Below are 26,230 nucleotides of genomic sequence, written 5' to 3' on the forward strand. Positions count from 1 at the left end.
ATTTTTTAAGTTCAACAACTGATAACACCTGTATTTGTAGCCCTTGTGAGCTGTTTCTATCGCCTGGTGTTTTGCTTGGAATAGAACTGTAATATAACTATTTGATATGACTATATTGAATCATATACTCATGTACTTAGTTATTTTTTATTAAGTGCCAGACACCATAGATGACAATTTATAGAAATAATCGGAGGCCTTGGGTGATGTCAGCTTCCTTGATGGAGAAGTCATACTTACTTCTCGCAGGCACCTGGAGCACCAGCTTGCTGGTGCCAATACAGTGTACTTGCAGGGATTCATAAGGCTTCAGAGCCTGTGTGAACCGTCTGCTTAGGGATGGTCCTGTGGTAATGGGACTCTGATGTTAGTCTGCTTATCTCCACAGCTGTCCAAAAACACTGCTCAGCTCTCAGACTTTTAGCACCTCTTTCATAAATGGTGTCCCCAAATACCAGATTCATCTCTCTGGATCTCTCTCTTATCCTGAGTTTTGTTTCCATTATTCCTTATTACTTGTAATTTTCTACATCTTCAATGAGAGCTTTTGAAATATGCTTTTGGCTTGTCTACTTATTCTCCGTAGGAAGATTAGTCTGAATTACAAAGGCTAATGTTATTTCAGGGATTTTTTTAAAGTGGTGCTTTTATTCTCATGGTACTTGTGGATGGAACTGTGACCTCTGAAACTATGTTGAAGTCCTAACCTCCAGGTCCTCAAAATGTGACTGCATTTGAAAATCGGGTTGTTGTGGATATAAGTGGTTGAGGTGAAGTTATAAGGATGTAGACTGGGCCCTTAATCCAATGTGTCTGTTGTCCTTATAAGAAGAGTAGAAGCAGCACAGAGATAGAGATACACAAGGAGAAGATAGCCATGTCATGGTGAAGGCAGAAGATGGAGTGCTGACCGATAAGCCATGGAATACCAAGGATTGCAGGCAAACTCCAGAAGCTAGGAGATGTAAAAATGCATGGCCTTACCAACAGCTTCTTCTAGCCTTCAGAACCTTGAGATGAGAAGTGTAATCCACCCAGTTTATGGTACTTTGATGTGGCAGACTTAGTAAACTTCTAGGTGCTTTATTAGGCACAAATTATTTTCCCGCCATACACCTTGTAGTCTTCTGACAGGGAGGCACGAGAGCAGATGGGGCTAGATGGGGCCAGAGTTGGAAGGATGCTTTAGCACTCTGGGTACCAGGAACACTGCCAGAGATTGGGTAGCCACCCAGGTGTCTTACTTTCTACTCCACTGAGATGTCACAATTTTTTAGCTTTTAAGATAAGGTATGAAGAATCGTTAATATAAGTGAATTTTCCTCCCTGATTTTATACAAATGAGAAAGATAAAGCAAGATAAACAAGATTGGCAAATGCTTAGCCACACTAACCAAAAGAAAGAGGGAGGTGTCTCAAATTAATAAAGTTAGAGATGAAAAAAGGGATATTACAACAAATACCAATGACATTCAGAGGATCCTTAGGGAATATTTTGAAAACTTTTATTCCAATGAATTGGAAAATCTAGAGAAATTGATAAATTTCTAGGCACATATGACCTAGTAAAATTGAGGCAAGAGGCTATAAATAACTTAAACAGATCTGTAACAAACAATGAGATTGAAGTAGTAATAAGAGTCTCAACAAAGAAAAGGCCAGGACTGGGTGGATTCATTGCTAAATATTACTAGACCTTTAAAGAAGAACTAACACTAATGCTCCTCAAATTATTCCATAAAACAGAAAAGGAAGGAATGCTACCAGACTCATTGTACAAAGCCATTATGACCCTGATACCAAAACCAGATAAGAACACAATAAAAAGCAAAGAAAAGAAAATTATGGACCAATTTCCTTGATGAACATAGATGCAAAAGTTCTCAATGACATATTAGCAAACTGAATTTAACAACACATTAAAAAGATCATATACCATGATTACATTGGACTTATTCCAGGGATTTGAGGATGGTTCAAAATACGCAAATCAATAAACGTGATACATCGCATAATTAAGAACAAAAATCAGGTTCAGACTGGAGGTGTGGGTCAAGTGGTAGAGTGCCTACTTTGCAACCATGAGGCCCTGAATTCAAACTCCAGTCCACCCCCCAAAAACATCACATAGTCATCTCAATAGATGCAGAAAAATCATTTGACAGAATTCACTACCCCTTCATAATTTCTTCTATTCATAGGAATAAAAGAAATGTTTCTCAACATAATAAAAGCCATATATGACAGACCTATAGCCAACATGGTACTAAGTAGGAAAAAAACTGAAAGTAATCAGGAAAGCAATCTCATTTATAATAGCCTTAAAAAATACCTAGGGATAAACTTAACTAAGGAGATGAAAAATCTCAATAATGAAAATTATGAAACACTGAAGTAAGAAATTGAAGAAGACACTAGAAGATGGAAAGACTTCTCATCTTCTTGGATTGGCAGAATTAATATTGTTAAATGGCTATATTACTGAAAGTGATCTACAGATTCAGTACAATCCCCATCAAAATTCCAATGGCATTCTTCACAGGAACAGAAAAGTCAATCCTAAAATTCATATGGAAGTACAAAAATAAAAAAACAAAATAGCCAAAGTAATCCTGAGCAAAAAGAACAGTGCTGGAAGTATCACAATTATGCTTCATTGTTTTAAGTATTCATATTATGCTACAGGGCCATCGTAATGGAAACAGTATAGTGCTGACACAGAAACAGACACATAGACCAACAGATAGGATAGAGAACCCAGAAATAACCCTGTACAACCGTAGCCATCTGGTTCTTAGCAAAGGTGTCAAAAACATAATTGGAAAAAAGACAGCCTCTAGCAAATGCTGTCAGAAAAATTGAATATCCACATTTAGAAGACTGAAATTAGACCCCTGTTTCTCACCCTCTACAAAAATCTGTTCAAAATGGATCAAAGACCTTAATGTAAGGTCTAAAACTTTGAAACGACTACAGGAAAACATAGAGGAAACACTTAAAGATATTTTGAATAAGATTTTAATAGTTCAGGAAATAAGAGCAAAAATTGACAAACAGGATTGTGTCATATTAAAAAGCTTCTGCACATCAAACAAAACAATTATCAGATTTAAGAAAAAACCTATAGAATGGGAGAAAATATTTGCCAACTATTAATCAGTCAAAGAATTAATATTCAGAATATATAAAGATCCCAAAAATAAAACACCAAAAGAATAAATAATCCAATTGATAAATAGGCAAATGAATAGACAGTGCTCAAAAGAAGTACAGATGCCAATAAATACATGAAAAAAATGTTCAACATCTTTTCCATAAAGGAAATGCAAATCAAAGTGACATTGAGATTTCACTCAGGATGAAATCTGACAGACCTATAGCCAACATAGTGGGAAACAAAACTGGAAGTAATCAGGAAAGCAATCCCATTTACAATAGCCTTAAAAAAATACCTAGGGATAAACTTAACTAAGGAGGCTATCATCCTCCAGTCAGGATGGCTATTATCAAGAAAACAAACAACAAAAATGCTGGTGAAAATGTGAGGGAAAAGAACCCTTATACATTGTTGGTGGGAATGTAAATTAGTTCAGCCACTATGGAAATCAGTACAGAGATTCCTCAAAAAAAAAAAAAAATAGAACTACCTTATCCTGCTATACCATTTCTGGACATATGTCTGAAGGAATGTTAAGTCAGCATACAATGGCGATCCCTAAAAAAAATCCATGTTTATTGCAACTTGATTCACATTAACTAAGCTGTAGGATCAGCTTATGTGCCCATTAGGTGATAAAAAAATTTTAACATGCATACACAATGGAGTATTATTTAGCCATAAAGAAGAATGAAATTATGTAATTTGCAGGAAAATAGATAGAACTGGAGATCATTGTGTTAAGTGAAATAAGCCATTCAGAAAGACAAATACTGCATGTTTTCTCTCATATGTGGAATCTAGATCTAAAAAACAAACAAACAAAAAAAACATGAGTGTAAAAGGAGGACTGTTTGGTTGGGAACCAGTGGGAAGGGGAGGGGAAAAGAAGAGTATGATAGGATGAATTATGAATGAAGTACTTTTATATTCATGTATGAAAATGGCATAATTAAGCCCATTAAATTTTTCAGAAAATGAGGGAGGAGATAAGAAAAAGTAATAGATGGGTGAATATGACCAAAATGCATTACACACATGGATGGAACACCACAATGAAACTCCTCTGTATAATTAGTACATGTTAATTTCAAAAGAGCCAAAAAATTGGTGCTACTCCAAATAAATTTAATCCTTACCTCTAAAAAAAAGATAAGAAAGCATATATATCCTGCTTAGTATTTATGGCACATAATTGTAGTTATTTAGGAAATTATCTGCTGATAAGTTGTCCTAAATTATATCTAATATATAGATAAATAAACTTAGCCTTTATTAAGTTGATGTTATCTAAATTGAAAATATAGCCTTACCAGCAAATACCACAATGTACTGATGCAGTTTAACTATTAAACATTTTCATTTAGTACATAGTGTCACTCAGTCTCCAAATTTTTATTAGAACTTTCAGAGGGGAAAAAAGGCATTTCCTACCCTCGGCCAGAGACAAATTGCAAGCAATGAAATGTTAGTTCTTTCATTCAGTCAACCTTCATTTGCACATCCAGGCATTGGGGATATGGTGTTGAATAATACATGAATGAGTGAAGTAAAATTCATTGCTATTGTGTTTGGCAGAAAGTATTTGAGAAAAAGCTGAAGGAACCAAGGCCCCTAGGGCATAGTATGAATTAAGGAAGAGAAATATGTGTTGAGTTTTCAGGGAAGATTTCCAAGTTTTGCAGCACTTGTTTGTAAAAGGTGAGAAGGTGGCGGGAGGATAGAGGGTCCTGGGGGTTGCTGATTGAGGGGCTGAGGAACAGATGCAGAGTCAGGGATGAAACTGAAGCATACAGAAGGGTGCACTGGGAGGAACAGATGCTTCATATGCTGCGCAACGTGCATGCTTGCTCATTGAATAAGGAAAAATGCTCCCGCACCACTAACCACCTCTGTGATACTGCGCAGTTTGCTTCATTTCCCTGTGCCATCATTAGGATCTCAAAAGTTCACCTGGTGTCAGGAAATGCCTTCCTCCCAGTCTAATTCCACCCTTACCTGATGCTGGCTATGTGAGACCTCACTTCTGCTCCAGACAAGCTGGAGTCCTTGTGACCTCATGTAAGCTATTTCCCAAGGCTTTTTGAATTTAATGTATTTCCCAGAGGCCTTTAGCCTACAGCACTGTCTGCTTCTGAGATTGTCATCTGTACTGCTGTTTCTAGAGAGCTCTCCTTTCATTCTATCCTTCCAGTCTCATCCTGTTGTCCTGTCAGTTTTCTTGATGGCTCCCTAGCACATCTCTTGATTTACTATGAATGAAACTTAAAATTGCCTTACAGTGAATCCAAAGGATGTCAGTTTTTGCTTGTGGTATGGTTTTGTGTTTCATTGCATTTGAAATATGTTGAAATAAATGATAGTGGCTAGAGCTTGTAACAAATTGATCCATCTATCAAACAAACATTAAGAAGTGTCTGTGACCTGGGCTTGTGCTGGCAACTGAGCCAGTTCCCTGCTCTCAGGATCCCCTGTTCTACAGGGGAATCGGGCCCTCCAGGGTGATAAAGTAGAGCCCTAAGGGATTCCGTGCAGAGTGGCAAGGGCAGTATTGTACATAATATAAATACCAGATCACATGTCCTATTAGTGGTTTTCAGATGACTGAAAATCCCTGATGGGCTGAATAGATCAGATGCAGTTCCCCTCACAGTGCACACAGCAGCAACTCTCAGCTTGGTGTTTTAGATTAGATATCCTGGTAGGAGTCACGGTTTAAAAAACCATGTCCACAGAAATTTAAAGTTTGAAAACTGCTCTTTCTTATAGCAGACACTCCACAATAGACTACCTTGGAAACTAGCATCTAGGGGCCTCAGAACAAGGGACCCTGGCCATCGAGGGCTGCTCTGAGATGGGTGACCTCACCTGTAGACACTCAAAACAGTTTTCTCAATGTAGAATCTAAAGCTTTCCCTTATCCGGGAAAACTATTTGAATTTTTGCCTCCAGTTGATCATTAACACAACATGACATGACAGACTCTCTGAATATATTTTCACCTCCATCTTTATTTTAAAAGTGAAGTGTGAGGTAGAAACTAGACTAGGAAATGGTGGGTGGGGCAGATGTTGAGGGCCATTTCTCGGGGGATTATTTAAGGATACAAGGTCCTACAGTAGCTGAGGAATTGGTGAGAGGCTGAGGTTCCCAGAGATGGAGCTTGGTCAGCGGTTAGGAACCTGCAGCTGAGGAGGAAGTATTTGCAGAGATGGAATGGAAAGGGAGCCAGGCTGCCCTGCTCCAGACAGTGGAGTGTATTCCCGGGCCTCTCCTGGGTTCTAGGAATCGTGTTTGGCAGCGCCCGGGAGGAAACAGAAAAGGAAGTCTGGTTTGTGAACCAGATGCCCATAACATAGCAGGAGTGGGAGCTGGCTAAAGCAATTGGGCTCAAAGAGCTAGTGATGGGGAGTTATAGAAGTGCCAGAGTGATACTTCTCTTTATCTTGCTGAGGGGTTTGTATTTCCTTTTGTTGCTGCTCAAAACAAAACAAAACACAAACTTTCAATAGCTTAAGGCAACACACATTTATTCTTTTACAGTTATGGAGGTCAGAAGTCAAAGTAATCTCTTTAAAGTCTGGTGTTATCAAGGCTGGTTCCCTCTGGAGGCTCCAGAGACGAACCCATTTCCTTACTTTTTCTTGCTTCTTGAGACTGCCTGCATCCTTTGGCTCCTGGCCTTCCTCCAATCACTCCATCCTCTTACATCTCATATCGCCCACTTCCCTCTTTTATCTTCTTGGTCTCCCTCCCCTTTTTTGGCTGTACTGCAGTTCAAATTCAGGGTCTTGTGCTTGCTAGGCAGGCACTCTATCACTTGAGCCACAGCCTCCAGTTCTTTTTTGCTTTAGTTATTTTTCAGTGCAGGACTGGTATCCTCCTACCTCTGCCTCAAGAGTAGCTCAGATTACAGGTATGTGCCACCACATACCTGTACCTTGGTTTCCTCTTATAAGAACCCTTGTAATTACATTTAGGGACCTTGTGGATAATCCAAGATAATCTCTCAACCTCATGGTCCTGAATCAAATTCTGTTGCCTTTGCCATAGATAATAATGTTCTCAGGTTCTGGGATCCAGATGTGGCTTTCTTTTGGAGGCTGAATCATTCAGGCCATCATCAGGCAAAAGCGGTTGTTCTGAAAATGTTCAAAGGAACAATTGCTGGGGGAAAGTCAGTGGTCTGTGATTTCTACTTTAGGTCATTGAGGCTGTGCTAGGGCACCCTGTCTTGTGGGCAGAGATGGCCTGCCTTGTTGCTGTTGGTCTCCTTCCAGCAGATGAACTGTTCTACAGCATGCACCAGGTCTTGGAGAGGCTGAGCACTGTGGGACAGCACTCTGTATAGCTGGCTTGTCTGGGGCTGGAAGCAGGGGTGTGATCTACATAAGAAGGAAAAAGTTCTCCTTTTAATTGGCAGTTTGGGTTGTTCTGTTGCTCTGCTCCTGGAGCTGGAGAAGCCCTGCAAGGTTCCCTACAGGAGGCATGTGGGAGGCCTCTGCTCTTAAGGATAGTGAATGGCCAGATGCCGAGGGCCTTTCAATTTGGAAATATCCTCCTAAGGAGTAGGATTTTCAAAGTGACCTTTTGTAAGGGAAGAGTGGCATCTGGTTTAAGAAGGTACATCTACTTTCACCCCTTTGCTGCAGAGCTTTCAGGAGTTCTAGGGGAGCTGATGTCATGTGTTCTGCTGGCTGTGTGGAACAGAAAAAATGGTTTGATCTAATTAGCTTGCTTAGGTATAAGATGATCTAATCACTGAGCCCAGTTCTGGTTTCTTCCCCAACCCCAAACTACCTGCAAAACCTACTTCCCTAGGCACTGTTCATCCCTGAGGGCTAGGGTCCAGCCCATCCCCAGTCCTCTTTGCCAGCCATTGGCCTATGTGAGCTTCTCCAAGCCAGTGCCTTCAGGTAAAAAATGGAGAGGAGGGGAAAAGGAGGGTAAACAGAGATAGATAGGTAGGTATGGGAGCTAGGAAAGAGCAGAGCAACCTTCCTCCTCCACCTGTGCCCATCATAACTGTTCTGGGACTTTCTTACCCATTGTCTTATCTTCTCATATCTTTTGAAGGTGAGCAGCATAGGGCCTCCTCACCTATGACTCCACTCCCCACAGTTTTGCCTCTGATTGGCTAAATGACTTGCCTCAAGAAAGGATGTTGGTGACTACACACTGTCTAGACTTTTCTATGCTCCCATCTAAGATGTCACCAAGCATATCTGGGGCTCCTCCAGAAGTACTTGGTGAGTTTCACAGCAATGGGTCCCTATCTCCTCCATAAGCAGGACAGAGAACTGAAGGATACAAGGGGCCAATGCCTGTGCTGCCAGACCTGTTCGACCCATCACGCTTCCAAGTTTAGACAGTATCTTAGGTTGTTGGGATATATCTGCCTCCTCCCACTGTTTGGGGAGTTCCCTGACATCAGGAACAATTTCTTATTCGGCTATTTTTAATCTCTCAATGTCTAGTTCAGCACCTGGCGTTTAGTTAATATGAGAAAACAATCCAGTGACCACCCCCCTACACACACACACACACACACACACACTGTGAGCAACTTTTGAACTTTTGTGCTGTTAGAGAACTATCTATGTCTGTGGGGTCTCACCCTATGGTGAGGGATAGTCCTCCTGTAGGGAAGCAGCCCTTACCACTGCAAGTCATCCTGGAACAGGGTGGAGAACTGTCTTTATTTTTTCTCTCCTTCTCTTGGCTCTTGCCTCCACAGGGTCAGGTGTGCCCAAGGATGTTGTCCCAAGTCCTATGCATGGGACAGCAGCCACTAGAATTTACTCCCCAAGTTTGATTCCTGTATTCTGTCCTCCAACTGAAGGCTGGTAGTGCTGTGCAGCATGAGGCAGGGCCTGTCCCTAGGCTACACCCCAATGTCTCAGAAGCAGTGCCCTGAGGCGCTGGAAGCAGGGCATTAGTGACCAGTAAGATTCCCTAAGGAAAGGAATTCCAGCTGCTCCAACCCTCCTGTTCAGGGTGGTAAGATGCAGGCATTGCTTTATTAAAGGAACTAGCAGCTTCTTAATAGTAGGTGCAGTATAAATCTTTACTAAATAGATTGCCATTCTTTATCCTTGCAAATGTGCTTTGTTGAGTTACAAATTAATCAGCCTTTATGGGCCTGTATGGATACTCTGTCACATGATATTGATGGGAAATAGCATTCTAGGTTCCAAACAAATAGTCAGCAAGGAAGGCTCATGAACACAGCCTGCTCACAGCAGGAGTCTGAAGTTTGGCATGTATTTTTCCTGAAGGCCGCCCTGCAAGGTTGCTGCCATGCTCAACCCCAAGCCTGGCAGGAATATTTAGGCCTGCAGGAATTTGACAAGCCAGGACAGAGTTCCTATCAGCTGAAGTTCCATCCAGGGCTGAGTTCACCAAGCATCCTTTCTAACCCTGGGCTGCCTTATCTAGTGTACCATTACAGCATCCAGGTCTGAGCCATGTAGAACCACCAAGGGGCTGTGAGAAGGAAAGGGGCCCAACCCCACTCTGGAAGAATGGGGGAGGAGAGACTCCAAACAAAGCATGGGCCAGGATGCTGGCTCAGCAAATGAGGAGAGCCTGAGCCTGATGACTGGCTGACTCTGGGGCATGCAAGAAGAAACACGGAGATGGTGTCCACATTTCTAGTGTGCTTGGAGTGACATTGAAGTGTCAACTGGAGAAAGGAGCCTTGAGCTCCTCTTTTGCGAAACTCTGAAAACACTTTGAAGACTTCCAGAGACTGCCATCCCAACTTATAGTTCAAGTGTGTTCTTAAAATATCTGATCTCCTTGGCAGAACAGAGCTCTGTGTAGGAAGAGTCACGTGGGACTTCTTATTCCATGTTCAGTCCCCAGTGTGTGGTATCTATTTTGAAATATGTGGTTTATGCAATTTTATCCAGAGAGGTTTCTTGGGGTCATTTGTTAATTTTTTCTTTTTTTATTTATAAAGGTATCATATCCTAGAAAATTCCTGGTCAGAGAACTGTAACATTTCTTAAAAATACCTCTTTAAAATGGGCAAGTGAAGCCTGGAGTCCATTCTTTAGTTTAATTCTGCCTGTCCTGTAGGTGATGTCCTACTATCTTAAAATATGCTCAAGTTGCAAAAATAAATAAATAAATAAAATGGGCAAGTGAACTAAACAGAACTTTCTCAAAAGAAGAAATTCAAATGGCCAAAAAACACATGAAAAAATGCTCAGCATCTCTAGCCATAAAGGAAATGCAAATTAAAACCACACTAAGGTTCCACTTCACCTCCGTTAGAATAGCCATCATTAGCAACGCCACTAACAACAGGTGTTGGCAAGGATGCAGGGAAAAAAGAACCCTTTTACACTGCTGGTGGGAATGCAAACTAGTACAACCACTCTGTAAAAAAATTTGGAAGCTTCTTAAAAATCTAAACATAGATCTACCATATGATCCAGCAATACCCATTCTTGGGGATATACCCAAAAGAATGTGACTCAGGTTACTCCAGAGGCACCTGCACATCCATGTTTATTGCAGCCCTATTCACAATAGCCAAGTTATGGAAACAGCCAAGATGCCCCACTACTGATGAATGGATTAAGAAAATGTGGTATTTATATACAATGGAATTTTATGCAGCCATGAGAAAGAATGAAATCTTATCATTCGCAAGTAAATGGATGGAACTGGAGAACATTATTCTGAGCGAGGTTAGCCTGGCCCAAAAGACCAAAAATCGTATGTTTTCCCTCATATGCAGACATTAGATCAAGGGCAAACACAACAAGGGGATTGGACTTTGATCACATGATAAAGCAAGAGCACACAAGGGAGGTATGAGGATAGGTAAGACACCCAAAAAACTAGATTGCATTTGTTGCCCTCAATGCAGAGAAACTAATGCAGATACTTTAAAGTGACAGAGGCCAATAGGAGAAGGGGACCAGGAACTAGAGAAAAGGTTAGTTCAAGAATTAATTTAGAATGTAACACACATGTACAGGAAAGCAATGCGAGTCAACTCCCTTTATGGCTATCCTTATCTTAACTAGCAAAAACCCTTGGTCCTTCCTATTACTGCTTATACTCTCTCTTCAACAAAATCAGAGATAAGGCAAAATAGTTTCTGCCTGATAGCGAGGGGGTAATGGGGGAGAAGGGAGGAGGCAGGGTAGGTAAGGGAGGGGGCGGGAGGAAGGGGGGAGAAATAACCCAAACATTGTATACACAGATGAATAAAAGAAAAAAAAACACTCTTTTAAATGTCATACTCTTATAGGAATTCAAATTGTAAAAAAAACAAATTGATTAAAAACCAAAAAATGTCCATGGTGACGTTTTAACGTGCATATTTACCATTTGAATTATTAAACTGTTAGCTAGTTGATGTAAACAACCCTTAAGCCTTGCTTTTTTCTCTTTTTTTGTTTTTGTTTTGTTGGTAATTCTTCAGTTTGAACTCAGAACTTCCCATTTGCAGAGCAGGCATTCTACCATTTGAACCATACCTCCAGCCCTTTTTGGTTCTGATTATTTTGGAGATAGGGTTTTGCTTTTTTCCCTGGCTGGCCTGAACTGCAATCTTCCTATTTTAAGCTTTGGGCTGTCACTGAGATGACAGGTGCACTCTACTACATCCAGCTTTTTTCCATTGACATGGTAATCTCACAACTTTTTTTGCCCAGGCTAGCCTGGAACTATGATCCTCTGGATCTCAACCTCCCAGTAGCGTGGGGTGATAGGTAGGCACCACCACACCCAGCTATTGGTTGAGATGGGGTCTCTCAAACTGCCTTCTGAGGCTGGCCTGAAACCACAGTCCTCCTGATCTGAGCCTCCTAAGTAGCTAGGATTGCAGGCATGAGCCACCAGCACCCCACTTCTGTTTTTCTTTCTAAGCAGGGAGGAAAAAACAGAAACATGCAATTAGGTGACATTGTCAAAATTTATCTGAAAACATCTTTGCATATGCATGAAAGGTGATACCCATTTGAAACAACATTTCAGGTAGAAACTTCTTTTCTCATTAAAACAAAACAAGGAAGAGTTTCTGTGTTTCAAAACTGGTAACAAGGACCAAAGACCTCTTGTTATAGGGCATTCAGACTATTCTAAGGTGGGCTTTTCTTTGTCTCAAAATTTTTGAGGTGAGAATTTAGAGTTCATAATGTTTTGTAGTAAGACTGTTTCCATTATTCAGCCTAAAGAAAGAAGAGTATTGTGTGTTCTGTTGATAGGGTAAAAATAAATTTCTCTAGGCCTGCTGTTTGCTCTTTTGTCCATTTTTGTTTACCATTTCACGATTAGAAAACTTGTTTATCCATGTAAAAGAAGGAAACTGAGAGGGTTGTGATGCCCTAAGATGGTAGATACTGGAAAACAGTGACACTGTGCCAACCATAGCTTTTGCAGCAAGCGTGTACATGAGGGCACCCTAAGAAATGATCCTGGTGGGTAAAGTTTCTGAAGCTTATGTTGATCTTCCTACCTCCACAACTGGAAAATATGACAAAACTAAATATTTGGGGCCAGGTTTGTTTTGGGTCAGACAAGTTCCAGTCTGGTTTCTAAAATTAGGGATTCTGCAGGATGCCCCTTCTGCAGGATGCATGGACGTGGCTTGGGGCATCTTGCTAGACAACTTTGCTCGGAGATGTACAGATCTCTTCTCTGTGGCTGCTTGCTTGGAAACATGCATCTAAACTGCCTCTCATGTCTGTCCATCTGTGCAAACCCGCTGATGATGAGAGGAAGGCTCTACCCAGCTAATTTTGGTAAGACTTCCACCGCCTGCCCTCACTAGCTGATGGGGATCTGAGCCTGCCGTCTGTCCTGGATACACTGCCAGACAAGTCTTCCAAGAGCACAGCTCTCCTCCTGTCCCCGTCCTTCCTCAAAGCACTCACTGACTACCTTCCCACTGTCTTCTGGACAAAGGTTCTTCCCACTGCTGGCTCCCCTGGTGGTATGTCCTCAGCCACCAGCCAAATTGGCCTCCTTGCTGCCTACTAAGCACACATAACTTCTCCATTTTCTACCATGTAAACGTCCCTCCCTATGCCCTCTGTCTGGGCTCCACTGTAGTCCCACTTCCATAGGGAGACCACTCAGCGAACAGAAGCTTAGTTTAACTGCTCCGAGTATTTGCCTACACCATCCATTTCTGTCTCTTTTCTTCCATGTCTAGTGTCAAGGAGTTACCCTAGAGACCTTTCTCTTTAGCCTTCCCTTTTTAGCATCAAGTCTCCCTCCTGAATCTGTCCCTGTCCTGGGAAAGGCAGGCCCTCCCTGCAGTGGTTCCTGGGCTTGTCCTTTTCCTGAACCCAGATTCCCTCAGCCCTTCATAAACTGAAGCAGTGGTGGCTGCTACTGTCCACTACACACACACAAATTACATACCCAATTCTAGGAACAGAGAATGTTCTGGCAGACAGGTGAGAGTGGAGAGACATCACAGAAGAGAGGCAGAGTGGGTACATGTGGAGGCCAACAGAGGGGGATGGCTTTGGAGGAAAGAAGGGGAATTGATGCAGCAGTTGGGAGGCACTTTTCTTGTGGGCAGCAGTTCTCTGATTCAGAAAAACAGGAGTATTCCTCAGCAGCTGTCACTCTATGATCTTGGCCCTAAACTGCTTTACTTATGTTCTGTAATTGGCCTGCCATTTTAGGGCACTATTTGAACAACCTTCCCATGTCACTTTAAAAAAAGCCAAGTCCTTCCTTCTACTACTGCCCCCTTGGTGACTGCTGCAGACACACCAGCCCCCTTCCTAGACTTGACCACACCAAGAAAGCCCTGCATGGGGTCAGTATTACCACTGTCAACCTGGACTGCCTTTCCCCAGGAAACTCACCCACCTCCTCAGGCCTGTGCACAGATGTCTTTCATCACTGTGATCTTCCCTGAACCCACTGTTTAAAATAACACACATACACACACACATGCACACACTACTTTACACACCATAATCTGTATTTCATGCTCTTATTTATTGTCTCTCCACTGGTGCAATGCTCAGTGAGGACAGGATGTTTGCATGTTTGTTCACGGCACCACTTGGCACACAGTCAACACAAATGAACAAGTGTTGAATACATGCACTCCCTGAGTGGGGGAGGGGGTGCAGAGGAGGACCAGCAGCCACTGGGAGGAGGTCTGTGAGGCCATGGGAAAGTCAGTGAGTATGGTAGACCAAGGGAAATGGAAAGGTACCACACAGTTAAGAGGGGCTAATACTTGCAGAGCCCACACAAGCAGAACAGCTAGAATAAGAAAGACACTGCATCAGAGCCATGTCGGGGACCCAAGAACAGCAGCTTTGATGGCTGATGAGATCACAGGTGTCAAGCTACACAAGAAACACTGTTGTTTTTCATTTCTGTGCCCCCCACAGACCTCATGCCAGTGCTTCAAGTGAACTATTGGTTAAGGAATTAATTTTGTTTTGGTAAGTAATGACTGTCCTTGAGAAGGATTGTTGAGGATTCTTGAGACATTATGGAGAAGATTATTACTTTATTTGGTTTTGTACCAATTTTTGGTATGGCTAAATAGAGACAAACAGATGTGGCTATGTATCCAATTCGTTGGCACAGTTGTTCCCCAGAGTGATCTTAATCCTTTTTAGTTTGGTGGTGTCAGGTTATTATAGTTCCTCTTTCCTTTCTGATTTTTTTATTGGAGTCTTCTCTTTTTTATAGTTTAGCTAAAGTTTTTTTTTTAAATTCCACATTGGCTAATTTTTAGGTGTTGTAAAGTAGTAATTTTTATTTATTTAATTCATTTTGGGGGATTTCTAGGGATAGAACCCAGGGCCTTTCACAAGCCAGGTAAGTACTTAACCACTGAGCCACATTCTCAGCCCCTAGCTCAAGGTTTGAATGTTTTTGGACTTTTAAAAAAAATAAGCCTATTCAGTTTCATTGGTTTTTGTATTGTTTTTCTTTCTCTATTTCATTGATTTCTACTCTAATGTTTTTTTTTTTGTTTTGTTTTGTGTTTTGGAGCAGAGGATTGAACCTAGGGCCTCAAACATGGTAAGACTATGTTCTACCTCAGCCCTCTAAGGTTTATTACTTTCCTCCTTCTGCTAACTTTGGGCTGAGTTTGTTCATTTTCTAGTTCCTTACAAGTTAGGTTGTTAATTGGAACTTTTCCTTTTCTCTTGATGTAGGCATTTACTACTATAACTTCTATCTATAATTGCTTTTGTCACATCCCATAAGTTTTGGAATGTTGTGGTTTTGTTTTGCTTGTTTTAAAATATTTTCTAGTTCTCTTGTTGATTTCTTCTTTGATCCATTGTTTGTTCGGTGGATCAAATTATTTTATTTCTACATATTTGTGAATTTTGCAGTTTTCCTTCTGCTATGGATTTCTAGCTTTATTCCATTGTGGTCAAAAACATTATTTGGTGTGATTTCACTCTTCTTAAAGTTTTTAAGACTTGTTTTGTGACTTGACATGTGATTTCTCATGGAGAATATTCTCTGTGTGCTTGAGAAAAATGTGTGTTCTGAATTGGTTGGAATGTTCTGTTTGTGTCTTAGGTTCATTTTGAAGTCCTCTGTTTCCTCATTGGTATTCTGTTAAAGTGGAATTTTGAAATCTACTATTTTTTTCAGATTCTTTTTTTATTGTTTATTCATTTATTCATATATGTATACATTGTTTGGGCTACCTCTCCCACTTGCCCCCCACTCTCCCTTCCCCCGCTTGCTTCCACACAGAACCTGTTCTGCCCTCTTCTCCAATTTTGAAGAGAAAATATAAGAGATAATAAGAAAGACATAGAATTTTTGCTAGCATGAGATAAAGATACAGAGAGATTCCTAGTGTTGCTTCCATGCACATGTGTGTTACAACCCTAATTGGTTCATCTCTACCAGACCTCTTCACTACTTCCCGGTCACCTTCCCATAGTAGCCTCTGTCAATTTAAGATTACTTTATTAGCTCCTCTACAGTAGGCACATCAAACACTTCCAAATTTTAGGTTTCCTTCTTTTTCCCTATTCCTCCTGTATGTAATCTCCCCTTAGCATGTGACCCAGGCCCAATAATATTACTGCATTTGTTTTAGGGCTATAATTGGCATATGAGGGAGAACATGTGATTTTTGGCCCTCTGAACCTAACTAACTTCGCTTAAGATGATGTTCTCCAGTTTCATCCATTTACTTGCAGATGACAAAATTTAATTCTTCTTTGTCGCCGAGTAAAATTCCATCGTGTATAAACACATTTTCTTAATACATTTGTTCATAGTATCTTGACTGTTTCCATAGCTTAGCTACTATTACAATGTTGCTTTCTATTCCTCTCTTCAGTTCTGTCAGCCTTCACTTCATACAGTTAGGTCCTGTGATCTTGGCAACATGTTTATTATATATTCCTGGTGAATTACCCTTTCATCATTATATAATGTCATTTGTCTGTCTGCCAACTCTTGACTTAAAGTCTATTTTGTTAGCACAACTCTAGTTTGGTACTATTTGCATGAAGTATCTTTTTCCATTCATTTGCTTTCAGCCTATGTGTGACTTAGATCTAACGCTGGTCTCTTCTAGACAGCAAATAGGATCTTTTGTGCTTTTTTTTAACCTCTATTCAATCATTCCATGTGTTTTGATTGGGGAATTTAATCAGTTTATGCTTATACTAATTATTGGTGGGGAAGGATTGACTGTTGCTGTGTTAGTTTGTTTCTTACAGTTCTTTTGGCCCTCCTTCCTCTCTTTCTGTCTTCCTTTGTCTTTCATTCATTTTTTGTAGTGACATGATTTGAGTCCTTTCTCAATTTATTTTGTCTTCTATAAATATTTTCTTTGTGGGTAACATGGTGATTATATAGTAATAATTATGTAGTAATAATAGTCTATTTGGAGCTGAGAAACAGGTCAGTCAATTTGGGCACATTTTTTAGGCATAAGATGACAGAATAATTTTTTTTTTTTTACTTTTTCACTTTAACCTTGATTTAATTACTTTAAATAGAATTAACTAGAATTGGTAGATGTATATTTTATGAATCTAATGCAACTAAATCCCAGTGGTATTTTTAGAACTTGGTAAGTAACTCTGACATTCATCTGGAAGTATAAAGGGTTAGATCAGCCAAGAGATTTTTGAAAAATAAAATAAAAGGGGGACCAGTGCTATTAAAAATATAAAACAATAAGTCTACAGTAGCAAAGCTGTGTTTTACTGTCACAGGTAGGGAGATACAATAGAAAAAGATAGAATAGAGCAGAATGTCCAATTCAATGTATGTGAACAGATTGCCCAGTACATACTAGGATTTTGGATTGATCTTTTGGAGAAAGTTATTCATGTATCTTACTGTGTACCAGAATGTTAAAATATATTTACTAGAAGAAAATGGAATTGTATGTAATATTGGGATGGGAAGAAAGCATCTTTTAAATATTGTTACATATACTTCCTAAAAACTTAAAATTTTTGCATAACCCTTACCATACTAATCAAATTTAAAAGGCCTAAAACAGACAATTTTCCAGCGTACAGGACAGTCTGTATGAGAAAGGAACCCTTTGAATCAAGGGGAAAAAATGAAAAATAGACAAAGAAAGTATATATTATATAATATATATATTTCTCAAAAGAAGAAACGTGTGGCCAAAAAGTATAAAAAGAGACTGCAGAACTTGGATGACCATCAAAGATGTGCAGATTAATTTCACAGTGAGTTTTCACCTTTCAGCTTGGCCAAAGGCTGCATGGGCTCCATGGTGTCGCCAGTGTTCCTGTTGGCAGAGCAAGGTGGACACCATGACTGGGTGCATGCATCACACTGCCATCCAGGTGGCAGGTTGTCCATAGACATCAAGAGGCTTCACATTATTTTCAAACTTCGTTCCTGGCCATTGCATTCTAGGAATTTGTTTTAAAGGAATAATCCACCATGCCCATAAAGATTATGTACATTGTTGCTCACTGCAATATTACTTTGGGCATTTTTAATTTTCACTTATTATAATGTATGATACATGATACAGAACTATTATTTTAATCCATGGTACAAAATTCAAAGGATACAAAAGGAAGGAGTGAAAAACTATTCTACCTCTCTCCCTCCTGTTCTGTCCTCCATTCTCCAAGTTCTCTTCCATGGTGCGCCCAAACACTTTATAAATACTTCCACTTTACACACACAAGAGCTTACACATATATGTACTTTTCTGTTTGGTAGTGTGCTCTATGCACGCCAGTACCTTGCTTTTCTCATTTATCGTATTGCAGAGTGTCCTCCATTATCCACAGGCAATGTAGTACAAGGTTTGAAGTACAGAACACTTGGGTTTGAACAAACTACCTGTGACACTACCTGTGACACTACCTGTGTCATCTTGGATACATTTCTTAACTTCTCTGGGCCTTAATTTTGTCATCTATAAAAGAATAGTCCCTACTGCATAGGATTGCTGTCAAGTAATAAATGAGTCAATATGTGCAAAGTATAAAGAATAGTGCCTGGCACATCATATATAAGGTTAAGTGTTAACCTTAAGTTAAGGTACATGTGGAGCTGACTTCCTAACAGCTATATAATATTCCATGTGTTTTATTTTTGTCTAGCCAGTTCTATATTGATATACAACTATATTCTTTCCAGCTTTGCTACTGCAAGCAAGTTGCAGCATTCATTATGACACATGCTTTAAGGGACACATTATAATGTGTTCAGAACTAGTTTAATTATGACAAAGTACACATCCACATAGTGGGATACAATGTGCAACAACCAAAATAAGGTTGGCATGGTATCACATACTTGTAATACCAACACTCTGACAGCTGAGGCAGGAGGATTTCAAGGTCAAGTCCAGCCTGAACTACAGGGTGACACCCTATCTTGAAAAAAAAATAAAAGTAAAAAAATAAGGTTGTACAACACTCTGACAGCTGAGGCAGGAGGATTTCAAGGTCAAGTCCAGCCTGAACTACAGGGTGACACCCTATCTTGAAAAAAAAATAAAAGTAAGAAAATAAGGTTGTACAAAATTAGAAATAAGGGCAAAATAGTTTCTGCTGGGTATTGGGGGGGGAGAGGGAGGGGGTGGAGTGGGTGGTAAGGGAGGGGGTGGGGGCAGGGGGGAGAAATGAACCAAGCCTTGTATGCACATATGAATAATAAAAGAAAAATGAAAAAAAAAAAAGAAAATAAGGTTGTAGAAAGATCTCTGGTGATATGTGAAGACATTTACATAGATTTTATGACATAGAAACTAAAATTTTAAATAATATGCATGATATAAATTACAGAATGAAAAGAAAAACAACAGACACACTGTTGCCATGATCCAGAAGCAGCCATACTTCACATGGTGGTCTATTTTACACCCACTTGCAATGATGGTTTTATAAGAAGCTTAAGTTACCATCTTGCTATTGTAGCTGTGAGTTGGTTTCCCCTGACGGAAGGCTGGCTGTATGCGGCTGAACAGAGGTGAAAACCGCCTGAGGGAGGGGCTTGCTTGGACAAGAGGGATTCTCAAGAACGTGGTGCTGTTTGGCTAAGCTCTCTCCTGAAGGACTGTCCCTTGTTAATGTATGGTGACTTCTGTTATTCTGTGCTTCTGTCCATCCCTCCATTCATTCAGTAAACAGCTACCACAACAGGCCTGTTCTGTATGTGTCTGAGGCCAGGGTCTCAGACAGGAACGGGGTTGCACAGGTCCCCATCCCACAGAGCCAGCCTTCCAGAGCTGTCCAGATCCCACTGCAGAGTTGCAGACAAGGCTGAAGTGCTTCATCCAGTACTGAGCACACACACATCTCATGTACCAGGATCATTTCTCCTGGCTGCACACACAGTACTCCTGCAGTTGCTGTGCACTGGTTTCATTACCCCTTCCTACTCCATTGGACATTCACATTGTTTACATGAACACTTAACAGTGTGTTCCTCTTCTGCTTTTCAAATGGATTGTTGCAGTTCAGAGAGTGACCAGCAATGGGTGAATGAATAGACCTGTGCCACCAGCACCAGCACGGCATTGGATGTATGTTTTTATTGTTTCTGTTCATTGAGTAGGTACGAAACTGGGCCTAATTCTCTAAACTTTCATTTATTTGATTACTGTTAAAGTTTAACCTCTATTTCCTCTTCTGTTTAAAACCTGCATCTGTTTAAACCCTTTATGCCATTACTTATGTGGGCTCTTAATGTAAAAAACAGGCTGTGTATAGTGATGGTGAAGAGCTCAGATATTAGACTCACACAGCCTTGGTTTTGAAGCCAGCTCTGCTACTTAGGAACTCTGTGACTCTTGGTCACAGGAGCCCAGGAAAGTGCTGGCGAAGGAGCAGTCATTCACAGCAGAGAGGCTCTTCTGTGGAGTCATTAGAGAGAGGGGGATGGCTTGGAGACATTCAGGGAACAATGGGTTCATAGCAAGGCATCATGAATACTACTGGCTCATTCTGGCTCATTCAGTAGTATTTGGACTGAAGTCAGCACAAGGCCTCAGATTAGACTTTCTCTCTGGAAATGAGACCCAGACCCAGAAGAGTGCTGGGCAGAGGCAGGGAGGGCGGCAGGAAAGCTAGAAGTCCCAGAGCCAGGCTGAGCTGCCTTTGAAGTCCAACACCCTGTCCTGCATGGCTGCATAGTTGTGAGGATGGACTGGGAGTCTCCATTTTCTCGTGGGAAAACAGGCTGGTCATGTGCACACACTGCATACTGTGAAGACCAGAGATGATTTATGTCAGTAGCCTCACACAAATGAGGCAGTCAGCAAATGCTGGCTGTAGAGAGCCGACAGCAGACAGGGAAACATGTCTACGTCCTGGAAGTAAGCAATCTGCATTCCTTCTGCCCACCACTGGCCATCAGCCCTGGTCCCCTCATGAAGTCCCACACAGCCAGCACTGCAGAGGCACCGTGAAGGGTAATGAGGACGTTTCTTTCACAGTGTCCTGTAGGATTCCTGGGGGAATTTATGGCATAACATAAAATAGGGACTTACTAGATTATCTCAAGAGGTAATTCTTTTTGTGAGCAAGTCTTTTTTATAGGAGAAGAGGATGCTTGGGTTCTCCACAGTACCGTGTGCTTTTGAACTCTGTGATCTGTGCCCAGCTCTCCTCACTCCCAACGCTCCCTTTTTATGAACAGAGGGAAGTTGTGCTTATTGACCACTCTTTCAGGGTGGGAAAGGAATGTAATGTATGCACAGACTGCCCAGAATTTCCTGTTAGGCACCCATTCCAAACCACAGCCCTGGGATGCATTCCAGAAATAGGAGCCTGATTCTAGAAGAGAAGAAGTGGTGCATTCATTTAAATGTTGGCCTCTGGGAAGGACCCCCCCACACCAAACCCTGCTGCAGCCCTCCTTTAAAAAGGTGTTTAGCTTTTTCCATAATGATATGGTTGTGAATTCATTCCCTTTAGGGTAGTAATGTGCTCTGACATTCCCACGTATGAAGAAATTTAAGCAATTTCAGTATTCAGTTTTACAGCCCTAACAGTGTATCAGTGAGTAGCAAACATCACACCTACTTTCTAGCTGCTCTGGTCTTCATCCTGAGCTACTGTTGTGCAGATTTGTGGAAAGCCTTGGGAGATGGAGTCAGAGCAGAGATGAGGACAGAAGAAAGCTGTGTGTTGTGGTGGGTGCTCAGGAAGGTGAACGCATGAAACGCATTGTGCAGACCCCAGGTGTTTGGGTCCTGAAGTGAGAATTAAGTATGGTTCCAAAGCTTCCCTGCATCTTGACTGTAAACCAACTCAGAACAAAAGGATGTAAAAGGTCAGTGGTTATGTGGCATAGACAGTATCACACTAGTTAAGAAATGCTGCCTGTTCAGAGGCAATATTTTAATTTCTGGATACTGAAAGAAAGCAGTAAGTTCAGTAAGTATGGCCAGGTATGATGCAATCCTAGCTATTTGGGAGGATTTCAGTTTGAGACCAGCTTGTAGAAAAAGTTCCAAGACCCCATCTGAACCTATAAAAGTTGGATGTGGTGGTGCATGCCTGTCAGCCCAGCTATGTGGGAAGCGTAAAAGGATCACAGTCCAGGCTGGCCTGTGTATAAATGGTAAGACCCTATTCTAAAATACCTGAAGCAAAAAGAACTGGGGGCATTGCTCACGTTATAGTGTGTCTGTCTAGCAAGTGCAGGGTCCTGAGTTCAAACCCTAGTACTGCAAAAAAAAAAAAGAAAGGAAAGGAAAGGAGAAAGGAAAAGGAAGAAAGAAAAGAAAGATCAGGAAGTATAAGAGGATAACCAAAAATGTACCCTCAGCCTGAGTTCTGTCACTCCATCATGGCTTCCACCAGTTGGCATAAATTTGGCTAATAGCTCTGATCGTGTGCTATTGTGAGGCCACAGAAGGATCAAACTCCATTTTCAGCCTGGACATTTCATGTTTTTAGTTACAATACTGTAACCATATTTAATATAAGATTTCCTAGAAGGGCCCTGATTTTTAAGCTTGCTGAGCTGTATTTTATGTTTGTTTTTGTCATTACAATTATTATACAAAGAAACCATCACTGAATAGGAGATAAAGTTTGAAAGAGCTACTTAATGTTCTAAGTTTAGAATTCACATAACCAAGACCAAAATAGGTCTGCCTACATGTTTTCCCAAAGCCAGGCTGTTTTTGTGAAGATGGTTGTCTATATACAAGCTACTTTCTCAGATTTCACAGTAAGACTCTGCACTGTATCTAAGCCAATCATAATTTTTGTTATTATATTTTAAGCTGCTGGTAGATTTTCCCTTGTTTGAATATACAAGCTTTTGCTGCATCCATACATCAGTCCTGTGGTAGGTATTACTGCTTGCACACTGTTGCTAATGAGGCAGATAAAGTCACACCAGCTACCCAAGTACAGGACTAGGACATAAACCCAAGTGTACCTCCAAAGCCCATTTTCTTTCCATGTAACTTCAATTACTTTTTTAAAGTCTTTTCTTTGTTTTGTTTTCTTTTTGGTCAATTTCTAAATAAGAAATCCCACTCTAGGCCCTTAAGTGGCCCACATGACTGATTTGCAACTATCCTGAATCTTTTCTACAGGTTTATATGCATTATTCATAATTTAAATTTTAATCTCAGTAATTTCAATTACAGAAGTGAAAGAGTGGCATTTGCGGCACAGATCTGATCCTGTCACTCCCCATTTCCTTAAGATCAAGTCCTAGTTTACTGGCACAGGTCACAGGCCCTGCTGTCATCATTCCTATCTCACACTCCTTGCTGCTTTTATTTCTCATGTATCTCATGCTCTCTCATGCACTTTACACATTGATATTTCTCCACTTCTCTGCTCTCCCCACAGCAATTTTATGTAAGTCTCAGCCCTGCTTAGTAAACTCTTCTTTCAAGAAGCCATTCCTATACTTTCCACTCTCCAACATGGACTACAATGCCTGTCTTTGGACCCCAGCAGGGTTCTGTACTATCCCACAATAACAAGCTTCATTTTGTATCTAAATCGTGTGTTGAAATGTCTGTTTCCCCTTGATGTGGGGCCTCATGAGTAGGAACCCTGCCAGGCTCTGCACTACCTCACATAGGAGCTTATGTGTTCATATGAGCCTTTCCATTTGAGAATAACATAAATCCAACTCATGTTGGCTTACAAGTAAAAAGGAATACATGGTTTTACATAACTTAAATTTCCAGAAGTCTCTTGTCTTAATAAAGCCCTCTTTATCTCAGTTGCTTTGGCTTCATGCTTAGGTAGATGCTTCCCACTGAATGACCCCCAGTAGCTCCAGGCTTGTGCCTACCACCTTGGCAAACCCAGCAAAAGGGGGCATCTTCTCCAGTAGCTGTAAGCATGAACTCTGGGCACATTCCCCTTGGCCCAAGTTGGATCAGAGGGCCACGCCTTGGTAATGAACTAAAAGTTGATGGACAGATGAGAATAATTCCCCAGAGGAAAACTGAGGGACATTTCTTTTTACCAAGAATAATAGATTCTGGCAGGCAAAAGTATCAGGTGTGTACTACATCCCCCTTCTGTAACTGGTGTTTTGAATATGCCAGTTCTGCTCCTGGATCAGCACTGTGCCCAGAGAAACCACAGAGGTGTTTGTTGTGGGAGGGGAGGTGCTTCCCAAGTTACAGTATCAAGGACTCATTTGTTCTGAGAAGACAACAGTCAAGGTGTCCACCTTAAATCTTGGTCATAAACCTTCTCTAATCCTGGTTCTGGCAGACAGAAGGTCTCCCCTGTGGAGAGACAGAGTGATGTATGTATGAGTGAAAAGGGTCTTTATTTGCTGTCCCTTCAGTAGACAGGCAAGGACCAGGAATGAGGCCCATGCCAAACATCTCAAGCTCTCCACAACCTTCCCCAGGGTTTCTGCTCCACCCAGGCCAACTTAAGGAAATGGAGAAAGTCAAGTCTTAAGATCACCTCATCTGCCTCTGCTGAAGATTTCCCTTTACTCATTAGCCCTCTAGGAGATTGTGATCAAGAAGAAAAAGCAGCTACTGGGTCTGGCCAGGGGCTAAGGAAGACAAAGACACAGGTCCTTCTGCTGGGCCTGTGCTGAGCTAATCCTTGGAGAAATGGCAGCAACTAATGGCCTAGTAGGGGAGCTGACATGAGCTGGGTCTGCCAGCTGCCTTGTGTGGTCCTCCCTGCATGATCCTCCTCATGCTCCTTTTTGATACACAGTTTAGGACAAGGAATCCCAGGATTAGATTAAGTCCGGACAGGTGCAGTGTTTAGCCGAAGAGAACTAAGTACAGAGGGTTGGGGGTGGGAAGGCAGTACCCTGTCTCCTTCCTTCAACTCCAGAGTATTGCTGTTTCTAAGAAAATAGCACCCAGCAGAGCTCATTTGGACACTCAGCCCCTCCCTTTTCCTTCCCCTCTCTGTGACCAATTTTTAGAGCAATTGAGTAGAAGTATTTCCTGAGGTTTTTCTAGTTTACTTTTAAATTACAGTTTATGTAACTAAGATCTGTATAATAAGTATGTCTCTGTATAATAAGATGCCAGGGGGAAAATGTGTGCCCATAGAATCCAACCTGAATCTAGAATTTGCAGGCAGAACCTCTTTACCAAGGAAAAGCCTTTAAGAGACAAATGATAATAATGAGAGCTAATATTTATGAAGTGCTTACCCAAAACTAGGTACTGTTCTGAGTACTTATAATTTAATTTTCACAACAAACTTGTAAGATGTGGCTATTTTAATAAAAATCCCCACTTCACAGATAAGGAAACTGAGACTCAGAAGTCACCTAATATAGCAGATCCTATACTATTTCTGGTGAGCCAGCATTTCTACACATGCAAGCTGGCTTCTGAGCCCACACTTATAACCACCACACAGTCTGATGACATGTTAAGTTTACCTAGGCGGGTCATACTGAGAATGAATTGTGGGATACCAAATCTGCAGCAGACAGAGAAGTCAAGAAGCTGTTGCAGTGGTCCAGGAATGAGGGTCTCGGCTCAGACAGATTCAAGATCTGTTTAGGATGTCAGAACCACAACTTAGTGAAAGAGGGTGAGGGATAGATGTTTAGACTAGGAGATTGGTGCTTCCCCCAGGCAAAGAGGAGAGGTGAGGAGCCCATTTAGACATGTCACGTGGAAGGCATCTGGCAGATAGCCAGAGATGTCCAGCAGGCAGGTAGGTAAATGGGCTGAAAGGTAGAAGTGTGGGCTGAAGGCCTCATTCAATTATACATTCATTTGGGAGTTCAGTAGTCAAGAAAGGAGTCATCTCCACTAGAGAGATGGTGAGGGCTGGGAGAGGCTGGCTCTAATCCTACCCCTGAAGAGCAGGGATTATAGGGTGAGGGTTTGGGGGGTGGTTATTCAGTGCGATGGAGGAAGCTGGGGAGTGAGGCAGGCAGGTGCTAGGTTTGGATGGAAGTGAAAAGGTTATCAGAGAAAGTGACAAAAAACCTTGGAATGACTTCCTCTAAGTCTGATAAAAATGAAAATCTTTTTATTAATATATATTCATTGTAGAAAGGGGTTTCATTGTAACATTTTCATACATACACATAATGTACTTTGATCAAATTCACCCCTCTATTACTCTTTCTTTCTTCCTTTTTTATGTTAAACTGTTTTCC

General features: G+C 41.1%; 1 protein-coding gene across 5 annotated transcripts in view; it reads left to right on the forward strand.

Moving 5' to 3' along the window:
- The window catches only part of Ctdspl (CTD small phosphatase like), a 118,572-nt gene that overhangs the window by 59,743 nt on the left and 32,599 nt on the right, over nt 1-26,230 (forward strand). The gene's annotated exons all lie outside the window — the stretch shown is intronic.

This window comes from Castor canadensis, chromosome 17 (assembly GCF_047511655.1).
Source record: "Castor canadensis chromosome 17, mCasCan1.hap1v2, whole genome shotgun sequence".
Taxonomy (NCBI): domain Eukaryota; kingdom Metazoa; phylum Chordata; class Mammalia; order Rodentia; family Castoridae; genus Castor; species Castor canadensis.